The sequence below is a fragment of the Chionomys nivalis genome, chromosome 13 (genome assembly GCF_950005125.1).
Source record: "Chionomys nivalis chromosome 13, mChiNiv1.1, whole genome shotgun sequence".
Taxonomy (NCBI): Eukaryota; Metazoa; Chordata; class Mammalia; order Rodentia; family Cricetidae; genus Chionomys; species Chionomys nivalis.
The window spans coordinates 63,304,808-63,321,006 of NC_080098.1; positions in this window are offsets into that span (position 1 = coordinate 63,304,808).

The window sequence follows — 16,199 nt, forward strand, 5'->3', positions numbered from 1 at the left end:
AGCAAACACTCCCAGCAGCAGAGGGAATAAATGCCCAGGTTCCCACTGGGGACTTCAGCAACCCAAGGCTTCTACTACAAGAGGAAGCTGGAAACTATTGTTATGGTTAAAGAATACAGATGGCGATCCCTGCCCCCTTCACAGAGAAAAGACATCACCCTTAACAGAGATGTGCGGGTTTATCAGAGCGCATTTCCTTGGGCTGGGGAAGATATTATCAATTGTTTAGCCATGTTAAAGTCAAGAGCAATGTCAAATGACACCTCTATTTCCAGTGTACACAGTGTTCTCTCTCAGCAAGCACAAGCAGCAGTAATTACAGCCACAGTCTGCTGACCACCAACAGACATGTTTCTTGCAGCATGGATGATGCTTTCTACATTCAGTTCCCAGGAAACCTGTAGACAGGGTTATCCTCTCTATTGAATGGCTCAACCCACTGCTGATTGGAGGGTGGGTGGCTTTTCTGACAGTACCCAGCCAAGAAGCAGCATACCTGGAATCAGACCCAGCTCTGGTTGGCTGCAAGAACAGTTTCCCTTACACCATCCCCTGCTTCCAAGTTCCCATGACAAACCTTTTCAGGAGCCACCACGTGCTTCGTTTTGAAGGAAAGACGAAAACTAAAGCTTCGGAGCCCTTTGCTGTAACGATCAAATGCATTGATAACCACGACCGTGGGATAATGGCACAGGTGTTCAATGCAGGGGTAGCAGATTTCATCTGAAGCCCGGGAAGCTAGTCTGTGAAATGTGTGCTCTCTGCCAGTATGTGTTCACTAAGCTCTTTTGTCCCATAGCATGTCTGTTCTTCCACCTGATTATAGTCTCACTTGGCAGTCAACATATGAAGTGCTGTGGGCACACACACAGAGACACACAGAGACTCTCTCTCTCTCTCTCTCTCTCTCTCTCCTTCCTCCCCCCAGTCTTCAATTATCAGGATGCAGCAGGCTGTTAAGGGCTTTTGTTTTCTTTCCTCCTTGAACCTTTTGGCAGGTTGCTTATATATTCTTTACCCCATGAGCTATTGTCTATGAGGAGAGGTTGGTGGGCAACCATTAGAGGCTGGGAGAGCAGCCTGCTAGGAGGGTGCCCTTTACAGAATGAAATGTGACGCACCCATTGCTAAGGGTTCAGTTTGGATAGGAGTTAGGACGTCACATCTACATCCGCCGTCACCTAAACCTGGTGCGCTGTTCTCATGTTCTGTAGGTGTTCCCCCCTCTGTTTTATAAGTAACCATTGCTCACATTTTAAAAGGCCTAATGATGATGGTAATCTCTTCCCAATAAAAGGGAAATGACGGTAGCCTGCTTGTAAAACTCAACGCGCTGAAAAGCATCTGGGGATGCAATGACTGAGGCCTATGTGCAGACGGCCATATGCAGCTGGAGAAGAGAGAACTGTCACACCCTGAGAAAGCCAGGGTGATGCTACCTGACAGGTGCAAACACAGGTCCTTCCTACTCAGAATCCGGAAAACCACCTACCCTAGTCTTTACCTCACACCCTGTGTGGGACCCTTAACCTAGCCAATCCTCTTCCTCATCCCAACTAGTCCTTTTTCTAGCCTTTCTGTCTGTTCCAGTGGTCCAGTGAGTTGAATGAGGGTTGCTTTGCAGAGCGAGGGTAGGGGTTAGGATCATGGGGGAATCATGGGAAACTTGGCTGTGGTTGCACCACCAAATAAAATGACTCTTCTTCCCCGGAAATCATTAACTGCCTATGTCCCCAGGGAAGGGTGAGCCCTCAAGAGCCCCTCCCCCCCTTGTACTCCCCAAAGCTGACCTAATTCTTCAATAGAACAGAAAAGGGTGGGACATACATAAGCAGATGGGGGACGTGAGGACTCTGTCAGCATATCTCTCAACCTCCAACAAGCAATTGTCCCATCCAACAGACCACTCCCAAGTCACCCCAGGCAGAGTCCCTGAATGACCTGGCTAACTGATTCCATATTGTGTACACAGCCACAATTTCTACCCATTATTAAGGAGCATAAGACAGGCTTTGACACATTCAAGTGTGTGTGTGTGTGTGCTTTTTTACCATGTTGAGGCATAAACAGAAGAGTTATGTGTTTAATCAACACAAGCAGATGTCAAGGAGTGCAAAAATATGCCTCTTTTAAAGTCAGTATGTCTGCGTGTCTGCGCCGGCATATGCCCGGAACATGTGTATTTTGAGTGGTAAGCAAGGAGGAATGACTAAAAGGACAACAAAGCTCGTCCCTAAGAATCGTCTTCTTTTAATGCCTGTTGTGTTGTGTGTGAAATGTTGCATCCATCCAGGACGCTGGAGAGCCGGCCGGTGTGACCTGAGACAACATGGCAGCACATGCTGAGCTGGGACCCTATGTCACCTGCAACTGCTTTTTCGTGGAAAAACATATAGTGCAAGCTTTCCCTCATGTAGAATAGGGCCATATCTAGAAACACGCCTCAGGGAAGAGCATAAATGTAAAACTGGGTTAAACAGAGAAAATAACTTCTTCTTCTTTTTTTTTTTTAAAAAAAAAAAGACAGGGTCTCACTGTTTTAGCTCTGCCTGGCCCAGAATTTGCTTGTAGATGATCAAATTCTGATGCCTCTGTCTCCCAAATGCTGGGATTAAAGGCATACACCACCTGGCTAAACTGAGAAACTAGCTTTTAAAAAGGGATGACATTAAGCTGGGAACTCCTGAGCAAGCAGGGGTGTGACAGACCACTCTAGATAGTACCATGGTATGGGATGAAGATGCTGAACTTTCCCACAAGAAAGGGGGGGGAGGTGTGGATTTGTCAGTAGTTCAGGGAAACGTCCTTCAGGCAGTTTGGAGCAAAGGGAACGAATGTGAGCAAGGGATCCACGTCTGTCTGGCGCTGTGCTAGGCATTGCATACATGTTAACATCGTTTAATCCTTACAATGGCTGCGTGAGACAGGGCCCGATTTCTCACTTACCAAGGGGAAACTCTCAGGTGACAGGTTAAGTGTTCTTCCGAGGATGATGTCACACAACTAGTTTCAAACCACGCTCTGATTTCTGGCAACTGGGACCCACTTGAGTATCAGGGAGAGAAAACACACCTGAGCCAGGTTAGGAGCAGGCTACCTGCAGGAGTCTTCAGGGGGTTGATGGTAAAATGTCTTAATCATTGCAAGAGGAAACGAGCTCTTGAAAGGAAAGGGAATTCTCCAGAACTATCAGGGGTGTCAGCTTGAATCGGACATAGGCTTGAGGAGTTAAAGTTTCATCCAGAGAGCACAGAATAGGGAGAAGGCAAAAGATTCTGAAAGACTTCTGTAGGTTTTTAAACAACCGTGGCAGTCTCCACTCAGAGCTTTCTTAAAGAGCAGAGGTGCTGCCAGGCAAAAAGTTCAAGGTCAGCCACAGTATATGTGGAGGCCACATTGTCTCAAGGTTAAGGGAGCCATCATCAATAGCCCAGCTGTTCTGCCAGCACAGGCCTTCTCAGATAATGACAGTGAAGGTACTCCCTAGCACCACAGCCAGTACTTTCTCAGAGCTGATCTGCATACTCTTGTTTTACCATTCCCTATTCTTCTGAACCCCGAAGAGGTGTCTGCTAACACCGCACATCATGGTTTGAGGCTCTGTCTTCATTAGATGTGAAGAGACATCATGATCATAGCAACTCTTCTAAAGGAAAACATTCAATTGTGGTGGCTCATTTACAGTTCAGAGGTTGAGTCCATTGTCATCATGGCGGGGAGCATGGTGGTGTGCAGGCAGACTGGTACTGGAGCTGAGAGTCCTTACATTTTCATAGGCAGGTAACAGGAAGTTGAATGAGACACTGGGCAGTATCATGAGCACATAAAATCTCAAAGCCTGCCCCCACAATGACATACTTCCTCCAACAAGACCATACCCACTCCAACAAAGCCACACTTCCTAATAGTGTCACTACTTATGAGAATATGGGGGCCAATTGCATTCAAACCACCACAGGCTCTTTCTGCCCAATCAGGTAGAAATTGAAGATGGTATGCTTTAATACTCTGAAAATCCCATACTGCTAATATAGTCTAACACAACTCTTTTATAGAGGGTCTAAAATGATACATTGGCAATATGAACGTTTCAGAAAACCAACAATAAGAAAATCAGGATAAAACTTCACTGTGAGTGAGGACTGAGATACAAGTGGTCACAGATCCTGCCTCGATAATAGCAAGATCATAGACCTTGGCTCAATAATAGCAAAAAGAAAGACAAGAGTCGTCTCAAAGAAAAAGTAGTCACGGACAGTCAGTCCTTCATTGCCAGAACCAGAGGCTATAATTAGCACAATAATCAGCCAGATCAGAAGAACAGCAAATTTAAGTGGCAGAAATGCTTAATAGAACAAAGTGCCACCAAGAGGGAAACATACAAGAAATCAAGGGTGCTGTTTATAATCGTAAATACCAGAGTACCAGGATGCAGGATCTCAGTGAAGCACCATGAGCTCTTAACATTGATTCAGCAAATACACTGCTTTCAGGAAAGAAGAAATGACTTGGATCTATGAAAAACAGACAATGATACTCTTGTGCAGTTTATGACCAACCCTAAGTTCACTTTCCTATGTACTATTAGAACAAAGACATCTAGGTTATCAGGATGTCTATCAACCAGTCACATAGATGGATGACATCAGCCAAGTCAGGCTTATAGGGTAGTCTAAGCCAAGGTTGGCAGCAATGCTGGCTGCATTGGAAAGATTCATATCCTTTACTATCTGAAATAAGCCCTATAGAGATTCAAAGATTTGTTTCAACTAAGTATTTAGGGGTCCAATAGTCAGGGTATGCTGACTATTAAAGATTAATTTTCTCTTCTTGCACTGTCTTCCATGAAGAAGGAAGAATATTATCTGAACAAAAGTCCCTCAGTCTCTGTCCTGTTCCTCTCCCAGTTTTTCTCCTTCACAGATGGCAGACGTGCATCACAATATGAACCTCACTGTCACATTCGATACTTTCATTAATGCATCTTTGCTTTTCTATTTGTTATTGTTTATGTATGTGCGTGTGTACCTGATTGTCTGTATATGTACCATATGTGTACAGTGCCCTCAGAAGCCAAAAGAGGGCATCAGATAGTCCTAAACTGGAATTACAGATGGCAATCAGCCACCCAGTGTGGGTGCTGGGAACAAAACTCAGCAAGAGAAAGCTATGTTCTTAGCCACTGAGCCATCGCTCCATCCTCACTCAAGACAGGTTTTTGACTTCTAATCCCATCTTCCTGTTCTTTTCCAAGAGAACATACCCATCATGAAAAGGGAGTCAGAAAGTGCTGTTGAGAAAGGTGAGTGTGGAGCCATGGCTAGCATACTGAAGACAGACTATTTCACCGCTTCTGTTTGGAGGGTTCTAGGAGCCTTGCAACAGCCTCGGAGATCTGTGTGTTTGCTTCACTGTTGCGAGATTGTGTTGTGCTTGAGATAGAAAACAAAAAGTCCTGAAACTAAAAAGGAGTTGCAGTTGATGGTTTCAAAGAGAATGGAGAAGTCAGAAACTGTTGTGTTATATTCTGTGTTTTGTTTTGTTTTGTTTTCAGATATGCTGGGCATAGAAGAGTCCAGCTGGGGAAAGCAGCTGGGGACAGGAAAACAATGAAGTTGCTACTCTACAGGTGATGAGGAAAGACATTCAGCTGCTAACAAGAAGTGTGATCGAGGCAGCACACTTTCCCACAGAGATGTATTTAAGACATCTGTGTCCAAGCCAGTCTAGTCCCCAGGAAAAGGGGACTTGAAACAAGATCTTGGTTTGGTGCTTGCAATGTTTATGAACACAACCTGAGCTGCTTTAGTAAGGTTCCTAAGGAAGGCAATTTCTAGCCACGGGGAAGGCGTGCCAACAACATCTTTGTTTATAATTGTCCAAGCAAAGGATAAAGGCATGAGATATGTTCCTAAGTGGCAATTCAATTCCAGAAGAATGCCTCACCATAGTGAAGTAACTATCTCTAAGATTGTTTGGAGGATGTAGAGGGGAAAATACTGTTGACTGAGCCAACAGTGGGAAGAGGAGATAAGAGAGACTATTGGCAAAACTCAGGCCAGGATATAAACGTGTACCTGCTCACACCCAGTCGTATGATGCTCTCCATTAAGTTAGGGATTTGCAAATCATCCATATGGGCCAGATGTCATCAGTAATAAACTTGTATGTTCTGGTCTGGTCTGCAGTCATGGCCCCAATAGGAATGATTACATATAAACAAAATATAATAGCATGCATAGGATACAAAACAAATCTAATTGCTAATATTGTTGCATTTGTAGTTAGAATTTGCATTAGAGTTTTCACAAGTTAAAGTTTCTATTACAGTTTTCACAAACTGAATTTTCTAATGAGATGAATTCTGCCTTACTGTGTCTTGTGATCGTCATCCTCGTGGGTAGGGCCTCAGCTCCTGTGCTGTTGCTGGGCTCAAATTCCCTGGCCAAAGCAGCCTAGGGAAGGAGGGGTTGATTCTGGCTGGCAGTTCCAGATTGTAGCTCATCATGGTAGTAAAGTCGCAGTGGACGAGCTGGAGTGCGCTTGCCCCACTGTCAGAGAGTGAGGAAGACTACTGTTCTGGGTGCTTGGCCCCATTTCTCCATGTCTATCAGTCCAGCATCACAGCTATGGAGCAGCCCCACCCGCAGTGGGCACCTTCTCACCTCAAATAACATGTTCTAGATGATCCCCCACAAATATGCCGAGAAGGCTGTCTCTCGGGCACTTCTAGGTTCTTTACGTAGCCATCAGAAGCTGACAGAAGTTGAAATACCCAGAATCCAGAATGAACACCAAGAGATGAGGAATCCTTATAAGAAACTTGGGTGATACATAAAATTAGTCCATTTGTCACAGAAATCATTTTATAAACTGGTTATTTTATTTAACTTTGATCCAACCTGAAGTCATCAACTCCCTCACAGTCTCCTGAGAAAGGCCCAGTAGCTGTTTTCAGCTGTTCAGCTGTGGTGTATCTGCTGTACCCCAAAGGCTAGCAGACACACAGAGCAAAATCCTAACACTTTCTGTAAATCGTACATTTGTTTGACATTTTGTCATTTAGATTTTTTATTTCTACATCTTACCTTCCCTTTCTATCAAAGGCAAACCAAATTCCCAGCATTCTGAAGGTGAAGGCCTAAAGACTGTGAGCTGAAAACCAACCTAGACTACATACAGAGAGGGTCTGCCTCAAACAAACAATCAAACAAGTGAAACACAGACCCTCAGAAGCATCTTCTTCATCTCCTTGCCTCTGTTCTTAGAAGTGCATGTATACTGCTATACATTTATAGGGCTCAAACTAAATACATACATATATTTGTCTTGCTTCACTCATTTTATGGTACTCAGTGACAATACTTCTAAGTAAATAAATGTAGACATGACTTTTTAAAAGCTGTATAGTATTTCATGATATGGACTTATTTCCATTTATTTAACCTTTCCCTGATGACAAGGATTGAGAGTTTTAAGATATTTTTTCCCTATAAACAACACTTTAAGAAACATGTCTTGCTAATTTTCTAATCCCAGTTCTAATTTTTAATAACCTTATATAGGGACATTTGTTCCTATTGACAAGGACTATGAAGAAATAGCTAAGTCAATAGCCATGTGTTCTTTTAAAGCTGATGATTTTTCTAGAACAGCCTTCCTGGTAGCTTTGCAGATCATACCGTTCCCTCCACAACTCAGCCAGCCACCATCCCTTCCATCCCTGTGTTTATCATCCAGTTCTCTTTAATTTACCATTAACACCCGTGACCTGGAGCCTGGTTCCCCTGAGCATGCTTCTGTTTTGCTCCTGGCATTCGGGGGCTTTTCTGGCCCCAGCAGCTGTTGAAATGCAGTCCAGCCTGTGTGTTTCTCTCTGACTGCTGCCTCCACATGTGATAGCCACTGTTCTAGGTCCCTGTTCCAAGCTCAGCTGCCCTTTCCCTGAAGAGAGATGACCTTTTGCGTCATTTTTCTGTATGCAGCCTGAGCTCCCAGTACAAAAGAGATCTAAGAGATTATGCCTTCCTCTTCTCTCTCTCTCTCTCTCTCTCTCTCTCTCTCTGTGTGTGTGTGTGTGTGTGTGTGTGTGTGTGTGTGATGTAGGGAACTGAACTCTAAACCTCACGCATGCTAGAAAGCCAGGCAAGTTTTCTGCCACCAAATTAGCACCAAGTTACAATCTTCAATCTTAATTTTTTCCTTCCTATTTTCTGTCTTCTTTTATGTTTTTATGTAGAGGGTTCTCTACTTGAAAGGCTATGCTAAATCATCATCCCAAAGCAAGATGTGAGAACAATACAGACTTAGCATGATCCTTTTCACTAACAGCCTGTGTTCTTGGAAGAATCCCCCTGGGTCGTTGCTTTCCTTGAAGCTCCATGCTCTCAGTCCGTGACTGTTCAGGAGTTTGGATTAGCACCCTGTACTTGTGACTACCAAAGGTCACTTGCACGTGTGTATGCTTAAGGGTGTTTGCTTGTATTCATTATCTCCCGTGGGAATTTTCATCACTGACTTTTAACAATGGTGGTGTTACTATTGTCGTCATCATTATTATAACACAGAGTTACTTTGTGGTGGAAAGCTGTCCTCAAACTCGCAGTCCTCCTGCCTTAAATGTGGTGATGTTTAGTTTGTGCTGTAACAAATAAAGCTAGCCTGAAGATCAGATTGCAGAGCAAGCCACTAGTTAGCCATAGAGGCCAGGCCGCGGTGGCATGTACCTTTAATCCAGCAGTCGGGAGGAAGAAGCAAACAGATCTCTGTGAGTTCAAGGTCACCCTGGGCTACCCAAGATTGATTCAGTTTAAAAGAGAAACAGAGTCAGGCAGTGATGACTTACACCTTTAATCCCAGTGCTTGGGAGTCACGTGCCTTAAATCTCAGCACTTAAGAGGTCGAGACAGGAAGGGATAAGGCTAGGTGGAGAGAGAAATATAAGGCAGGAGGAGACAGGAACTCAAGGCATTTCAGTCTAAGGTTTCCTAGAGAAGGTGTTCAGTCTGAGGATGTGTAGAGACAGGATATCTGATTTGGTCTGAGGATTTTGTAAGGTAAGACCTAGTTTCTGGCTGCCCTGCTTCTATGATCTTTCAGCTTTCACCCCCTAATATCTGACTGTGGTTTTGTTTATTATTGAGACCAATCAGAAATCGCACTACACCTTGACCCTTCCAGAGGTGGGATCAGAGGAGTGCACCACCACTGTCAATTACACAGACATCACGTGATCCTGCCACTCTAATCAGTACTTGGTCAGCCCAGTAGAACCCAGAGAAATCTAGTGTTTTTCTAAGGCTAAAGGGGAAATGGAGAGAAACTAGCAATCATTTGAATGATTCTTGTCTCTCCTTCCAAAAAGTCTGTCTTTTCTTCCTTTTTTTTTCAGAAAAGAGGGTGGAAAGAATGAAGATGAAGAATTTCGGAGCAGGGTGCCAGCTACTTCCTGTTTCCTAGCTTCTGTGACACAGGCGCAGAGAGGGAAGATGAACGTGAGGCTAAAATAGGTCTTCCTGCTTTGCAATCTGTCTTTGACCTTGAATTATTTATGATTCTTAGAACAAGAGGGATCAAAATGATTGACATGATAAGAACCCAGAGGTTTTACTTCCACAGAAAGATATTTTCAAAAAATTGCTATGGATGAGCTGACCCAGCTGGGACAGGGAGTGTGGGTATAATTTCCTTTCTCCTCACACCATGGTTTTGACCAGGCAGGCAGTGAATGGCTCTGGATGTGACAGACCACTGGGACAGCACACAAGACAGTGATCTGCCTCAGACAGAATAGAATTGACAAACTATCACCTTGTAGAAATGTAAGCACCAGAAACACAGATGGAATTTTGATGGGTAATAATTATTAAATCTGAATAATTAAGCTTATCTATTCTTAGAGATGATCTGACCCAATAATTATTACTCAGAAAACTTAAGCATGTGTTTGAGATCCACATTTCATCACCAAAGATGAACCTGTCAGTTCCATCCCATTAGCTAGGCTTTTGTTACCGTCAATTGTTACTATGGATGAAGTCATGTGCTTCCAAATACACTGAGAGGTTCTGTGGATCGTAAACTATCAAAATAACTTGCTACTTGTGTGCAGAACACCTAGCAAGCTGACTTTTAAAGCCAACCAAAAAGTTGACTAAATAGTATTTCACCAATGCTCATGGTAGCAACTTCTCTAAGAGAAAACCAAGCGATGTAAGCAATGATCCCACTGATTGCGCACACACAGTCGAGTGATTCACCTTCAGAATTCTGCTTAATCCATTATTCATCATGGTTTGAGGAGCTGCAGGTGGAAGAGGAAAGTCCGCTGCCTGGTTACCAGAGCTGTTAAGGATAGAGGTGGGATTTAAACCCAAATCTGCTAGAATCCTCTTCTTAGGCTCTGAACATGAGATGCATTTTCCAGTAAGAGAGCTCACCAAAGTTCCAGGGACTGCCACACTGATATCACTAATAGGGGTGAAAGTAAAGCAGCTGACTGATACTCTCAAGATGTGTGTAAAATAGAATTCTAAAGTCCAGGGGACTTTTAAAATAAATCAATATTTTAGTGATTTTTTTTTTTTTTTTTTTGCGTGTGAGAGATAATTAAAATTGTGTTTCTCAACTCCCTGGGGACAACTTGTTTTTATTCTATTTATTCATTTTCTTACTGCCTCTAGGCAAAGACAGCTCGGAAGGCCTCCAAGGCAGGGTGGAGACAGATAAAGCTGCTGGACTGAGGCAGATGCCCTAGGATAACCTGGAGCTGGAGAGGTGACGTCACCTACAGCTGTGGCAGCATCTGTCTTAATTCACCCTCTTTAGCCATCCAACCAGGTGGCCCAAAGAACAATGAGAACATGAAGATATTTTTAGGACATTGCTAAATGCATCCCTTGGGAAAGTATGATTCAGACCTGTGATGTCAGCAGGCTATGCACTAGGCCAGGGAACACCCATGGCTTCTGCTAACACGGTAGACACCAGTTACTAAGCCTAAACTTGAGAATTGGTCTGGCTGTGTGGAAAACCTTTCCATAAACCTACTCAAGAGTGTTCCTTGCTGCTTGACATTGTTTATTTTGTTAGGGACTCAACTGGTGATGGAGGACCTGTCGCTGTAGTCACAAAAACATTCAGTTTTCAACGCAGTATAAGCAGAACAAATCAAGAATGAGAACTGAATTTAGGGTGACCAGATAGAAGTATTTTGAGAAAACAGAGGCCACAGACCTTTCTGCCATCTTCCATGTGGGCCTGTGGGTGGCAATGACTGTTCTTCCAGCCCCAGTCAATGGTGACATTAGCAAATATTATTTTTAAATGAAATAGAGAAGCTCAAGATATTGTTCAGTTGTTAAGAACTCGTGCAATTTTTGTAGAAGACCTGAGTTCTATTCTCAGCACCTATATCAGTGACTTAGAATTGCCTATAACTCCGGTTCCGGGTGAATCTGCCCCTTGCCTCTGAGGGTACCTGCACCCATATGTGTGAGCACACACACAAAACTAAATCTTTTAAAATGAAATAGAATAGGAAATAGAATATATATTATTCACAGTAAAAGCTGGTGTCTTTTGGTATTTCTTTGCACACAGGCACTGGAAGTCTGTGAATTCTGGATCGCCGTGTGTCGTATCTCTTACAGGTACCACAAATAACTGTGAATAGAATTGCTTTGTCTCAGGGAGTCACATGCTTCCCACTCAAGTCCCCTTTTTGTCCATGAATTTTTTTTCTGTGACCCTGCAAGCACTAGCACATAAAATAAGCAAACAAATCAAACATTTTCTGATAATGAATCACAACATAATTTAGTTTTTGAAACGATTCTATGCTGCACATAAATTTTTACTATCTATTAAAGATCAAAGCAAATTTGCATACTAATGAGAAAACATGTGCTTATTTGCTTAATATAATACAATCCAAAGATATACAAATGTGATCCTTATATGCTGAAGAGTGATGGTAGGGAAATATTAAATATTTATTTTCTCTGTAATTAGACCATTATGTTTCTATAACAGCAGATCACTTGCATGCATGATAAAAACATTGCAGTTTATTAAGAATCAATAGTCCCGGGTACTAGCCAGGGTCCATCACGTAGTGCCCATTGATGTATGCAGTGCAGAGGCAGGCTGAGAGCCAGTGCACACGTTGTATATTCGGAACCGAGGCTACAGTGAAGCAACACAGTGAACCCCAGACTCGCTCTGCATTTGATTTTCTACCAGTTTCTGGTCCTTGTACATTCAGAAACTCTGTTCTGGTGCTGAACCGTACAGGATCAGCAATTCTCATGACACCCCCGTGTTCACTTGCCTCACCCCGTGTATGGTTAAGCCCACAGTGGAAGAAGCTCTACCGTAGATCAGAGGTTTTCAACCTGTGAGACTCAATTGCTTTGGAGGTCAAATCACCCTTTCAAGGGATCACGAAGACCCACTGGAAAACACAATATTTATGTTATGATTCATAAAAGTAGCGAGATTACAGTTATGAGGTAGCAGCAAATTGTTTTCTGGTTGGGGTCGTCACAATATGTGGAACTGTATTAAAGGGTCTCAGCATTGGGAAGGCTGAGAACCATTGGTCTAGGTGAAGTATAAAATGGCTTCCATTTCTGAAACACTGGGATTCTGTGGTTGTTCACCTCACTTGGGGCCTTAGTGGCATCCAGAGTAACCTTTAGCAGTGCCCAGGTTTCCAATAGCTTGTCTAGAGATGGCTGTGAGTGGCTTCATGGTGGCTAATGTATCAGGTTTGGAACACAGGTTTGGAACACATGGAACCCAAAGAGGCCGTTCTTGACCTATCTTGAGTATTGCTTTATCTAATAGGCAAGGCATGTGCTGGACAACAACACACATGTCAGAAACAAAATGTAACCCAAAACCTTGTCACCAAGGGTTGTACCCAATGGCAGAGGGTCAATGATCTCCCACACAAGATGAAAATAATGGTGGTCAACCTGCGACCTGTACTGCATATCTTAGAAGCGACATGACGTGCCTTTCAATTCCCTCATTCTCACAACCTTCATTCTCAGCATCTTTCTTTTCACTCTTCATGGCTGAGCAGAGTAAAATACAGACAGATACATACAGGACTTGCTCAAGGGCCCACATTTGAACCAAGCTACACTCGAACAGGGCTGGCTTCATTTGAAAGCCTCTTCTAATGTAGTACGGTGTCTCCAAAAATACATACTCTCCTTCCCCACTTGGGAGACACAAATATTGCCAAGGGCTTTTGGGAAAGGCTGTTTGACACGTCTTTGAGATTACTGAAAGTTTTGGAAGTTTGTACTTAAATGTTATAATTGGAAATAAAAGGCATTGTCTTTCTCTTTTGCTCTCTCTCTCTCTCTCTCTCTCTCTCTCTCTCTCTCTCTCTCTCTCTCTCTCCTGTCTATCCTTCCCCCTGTTTCCCCTCCTCTCCCCATTCCTCCCTCTCTCCTTAAAACAGAGTGAGGAAAACTAGAGAGAGGTTACTGAGGTCCCCAAGACCAGACAGGTCTTCTAGAGTCCCTCTTGAAAACAAAGGGAGAAAGAGAGCTGCTGGTTGGTGGTGTCCACAGACTCTCAGACAGCTGGAGTGTTTCTGCATGATTTACCCTCATGGAACGGAGTCTGTCATTTCTAAGTTTGGGGAGGAGAGAAGAGATGAAGTTCACATTAGCTTGGGGTTATCTCTGTAATTATTACCCTTCGATGCCCGTAATATTCAACTCAAAAACCTAGATAATCTGCTCATTACACAAAGTATAGACTCATTTCAGGATTCTGAACAGTAACATTTCCACCCAGGGAACATTCCCCTATACAGCGTGCCTCTTTCCCGTGAAGTAACTTCTTGGTACTCTCTCTGTCTCTGTCTCTCTCTGTCTCTCTCTCTGTCTCTGTCTCTCTGTCTCTCTGTCTCTCTCTCTCTCTCTCTCTCTCTCTCTCTCTCTCTCTCTCTCACCCTTGACTCTCCACCAGGCCCTGACGGCATGCCAATGAGGGCAACTGTGCATGGGGACCATTCTTAGACACTGAGTTTTTGGTTCATTCAAATTTCTGTTTGGGGCACGCCCAAAAAAACACTGGGGACACAGGACAGATGTGCGATCCAACCAGGAACATCTGGAGAGTTTCACCGAGTGGGCAGAGTGACCTCTCCTCATTTGTGGAGACAGAAAGTCTGCTTCAGGATGGATGGGTGGGAGCTGCAGTAAGCCAGCGGTGGGGTCACATTTCTAGGCATAAGATGAATGGTACTGTTAGCACCCGTGCCATGTTTTAAAGACCCGGATTGGACAGTAAGTTGGCTTGAAATAAAATATGCAAAATCTGGCCGTGATTCCAATGCCCTGGTGAGATGGTTTCAGAGCCCAGGGGGAAAGGACAAAAGGGGTCTGATTCTCTCCAATCTAGTAATGAAACAGCAGCTGTTCCCATGGGCAAGAAGTACGAATGGCTTTGTGCAGAGACAGGCTTACAAGGAATCCAGACTAATCTTTGTGAAACTGTGCTCTGAACGGTGGTGGTGTTAACAAGCGTTTGCTAAGACAGTTGCTTTTCTCCCCGCTCACTGGGATTTCAGAGCCCAGCAAATGCCTCCTGCCTTCTCTTCTCTCTTCACTTCCAGTAAGGGAGGAAAGAAAGCCACTCCAAAAACTCTGCAAAGATGTGACTTCAGAAAAGCAACTCTTAAGTCTTGTTTGTGGCATTGGCTGTAGATTTTGCCCAGTTACTTAGCCCAACTCGAGAGATAGCACTAGTCCATAGGGATTGCAGAGAACAAAGACACTCATGCCGTAGTGTCCCTCGGGTGTTGGATAGCTTCGCATATGAGCTACACGTTCTCATACATGTTTTGGATCACTTCTAAATTAATTATAACACCGATTAAAACATGAATGCCATGTAAGAAAGTATTACACTGCATCCTTCAGAGTGACAAGAGAAAGGTTTGCACATATTCAGTTCAGAGAGAATTTTTTTGAATATTTTGAACCCGTTTTTGTTAGAAGCATATTACAAAAACCATGACTATCTTGTCCACCTCTCCAGTATCACCCTTTTCCTTTAAACTACGTGATCTAGAGCAGTGGTTCTCACCTTCCTAACGCTGCGACCCTTTAATATAGTTCCTCACGTTGTGGGGACCCCAGCCATAAGCTTATTTTTGTTGCTACTACAATACTCTCGTTTTGCTACTATAATGAATCATAATATAAATATCTCTGGTTTCCAATGGTCTTTGGGGGTCGTGACCCACAGGTTGGGAACCACTGATCTGGGTGCTCTATCTCGATACTAGTAGCCTCACCAAAGGCCAGAGCCAATTTCTGTGCTCAATGCCTGAGTTAATCACCTGTTGGACACTGTAAGATGTTCTTCACATCCCAGACGATCGTATTCTCAGCTTCCAGGATTGAGAAACAGTTATCTCCTTGCCTCTGCTGTGGTCCTCCATTGGGCACATATCCTATGCAGTTCACATGTTCTTTGTGGTCATACAACGGAAAAATCCCAGAATTCTTTGAGGTTTGTTGACTCAGGTTTCTGTCTCGCCTGGTCCTGCAGTCGTTCAGTCCCTAGAAAAATACACAGAGGTCAACATTCTGGATACTTTGGATTAAACTTGTCCTTATTTTTTTTTAACATTATTATTACAATCAATAACTTCACTTTATTAGAAAAAACATTGAAAATCAGAGACTAGGCTTGAGTTCCTGCTCTGGTCCTTGTTATTTTGAAGCCCTTGTTTACCGAACGTCTGGGACCGTCACTGTGGGATCTAAGCATCCATAGGCATATTCTTTCCTCCTTCTCTTCACTCTAGCTCTCTGGGTAATACTCCAGGACCACAGCACTGGTACCACCTGGACTGCCTCATCAGAAAGAGTTTCACAGCCAACTTCAAACTGCAGAGTCTGAATTTACATGGGTTTGGACCCTTAGAGTGATCTGAAAGGACTTTAGCATTTGCAAAAATGTCAACTCCAATTTAGAATGCATTTAAAAAGAAAAGAACAAAGTGAGGACCCACATGTGGTGGCTCATACCTATAATCCCAGCACTTGAGATGCTGAGGCAGAAGGATTTCTGGCAGAGCAGCAAACACTACTGCATAACCATCTATGCAGCCCCAGAAAGTGCTTCTTGATAAAAACAGGTACCCAATACCTCTTCTGAGGTAT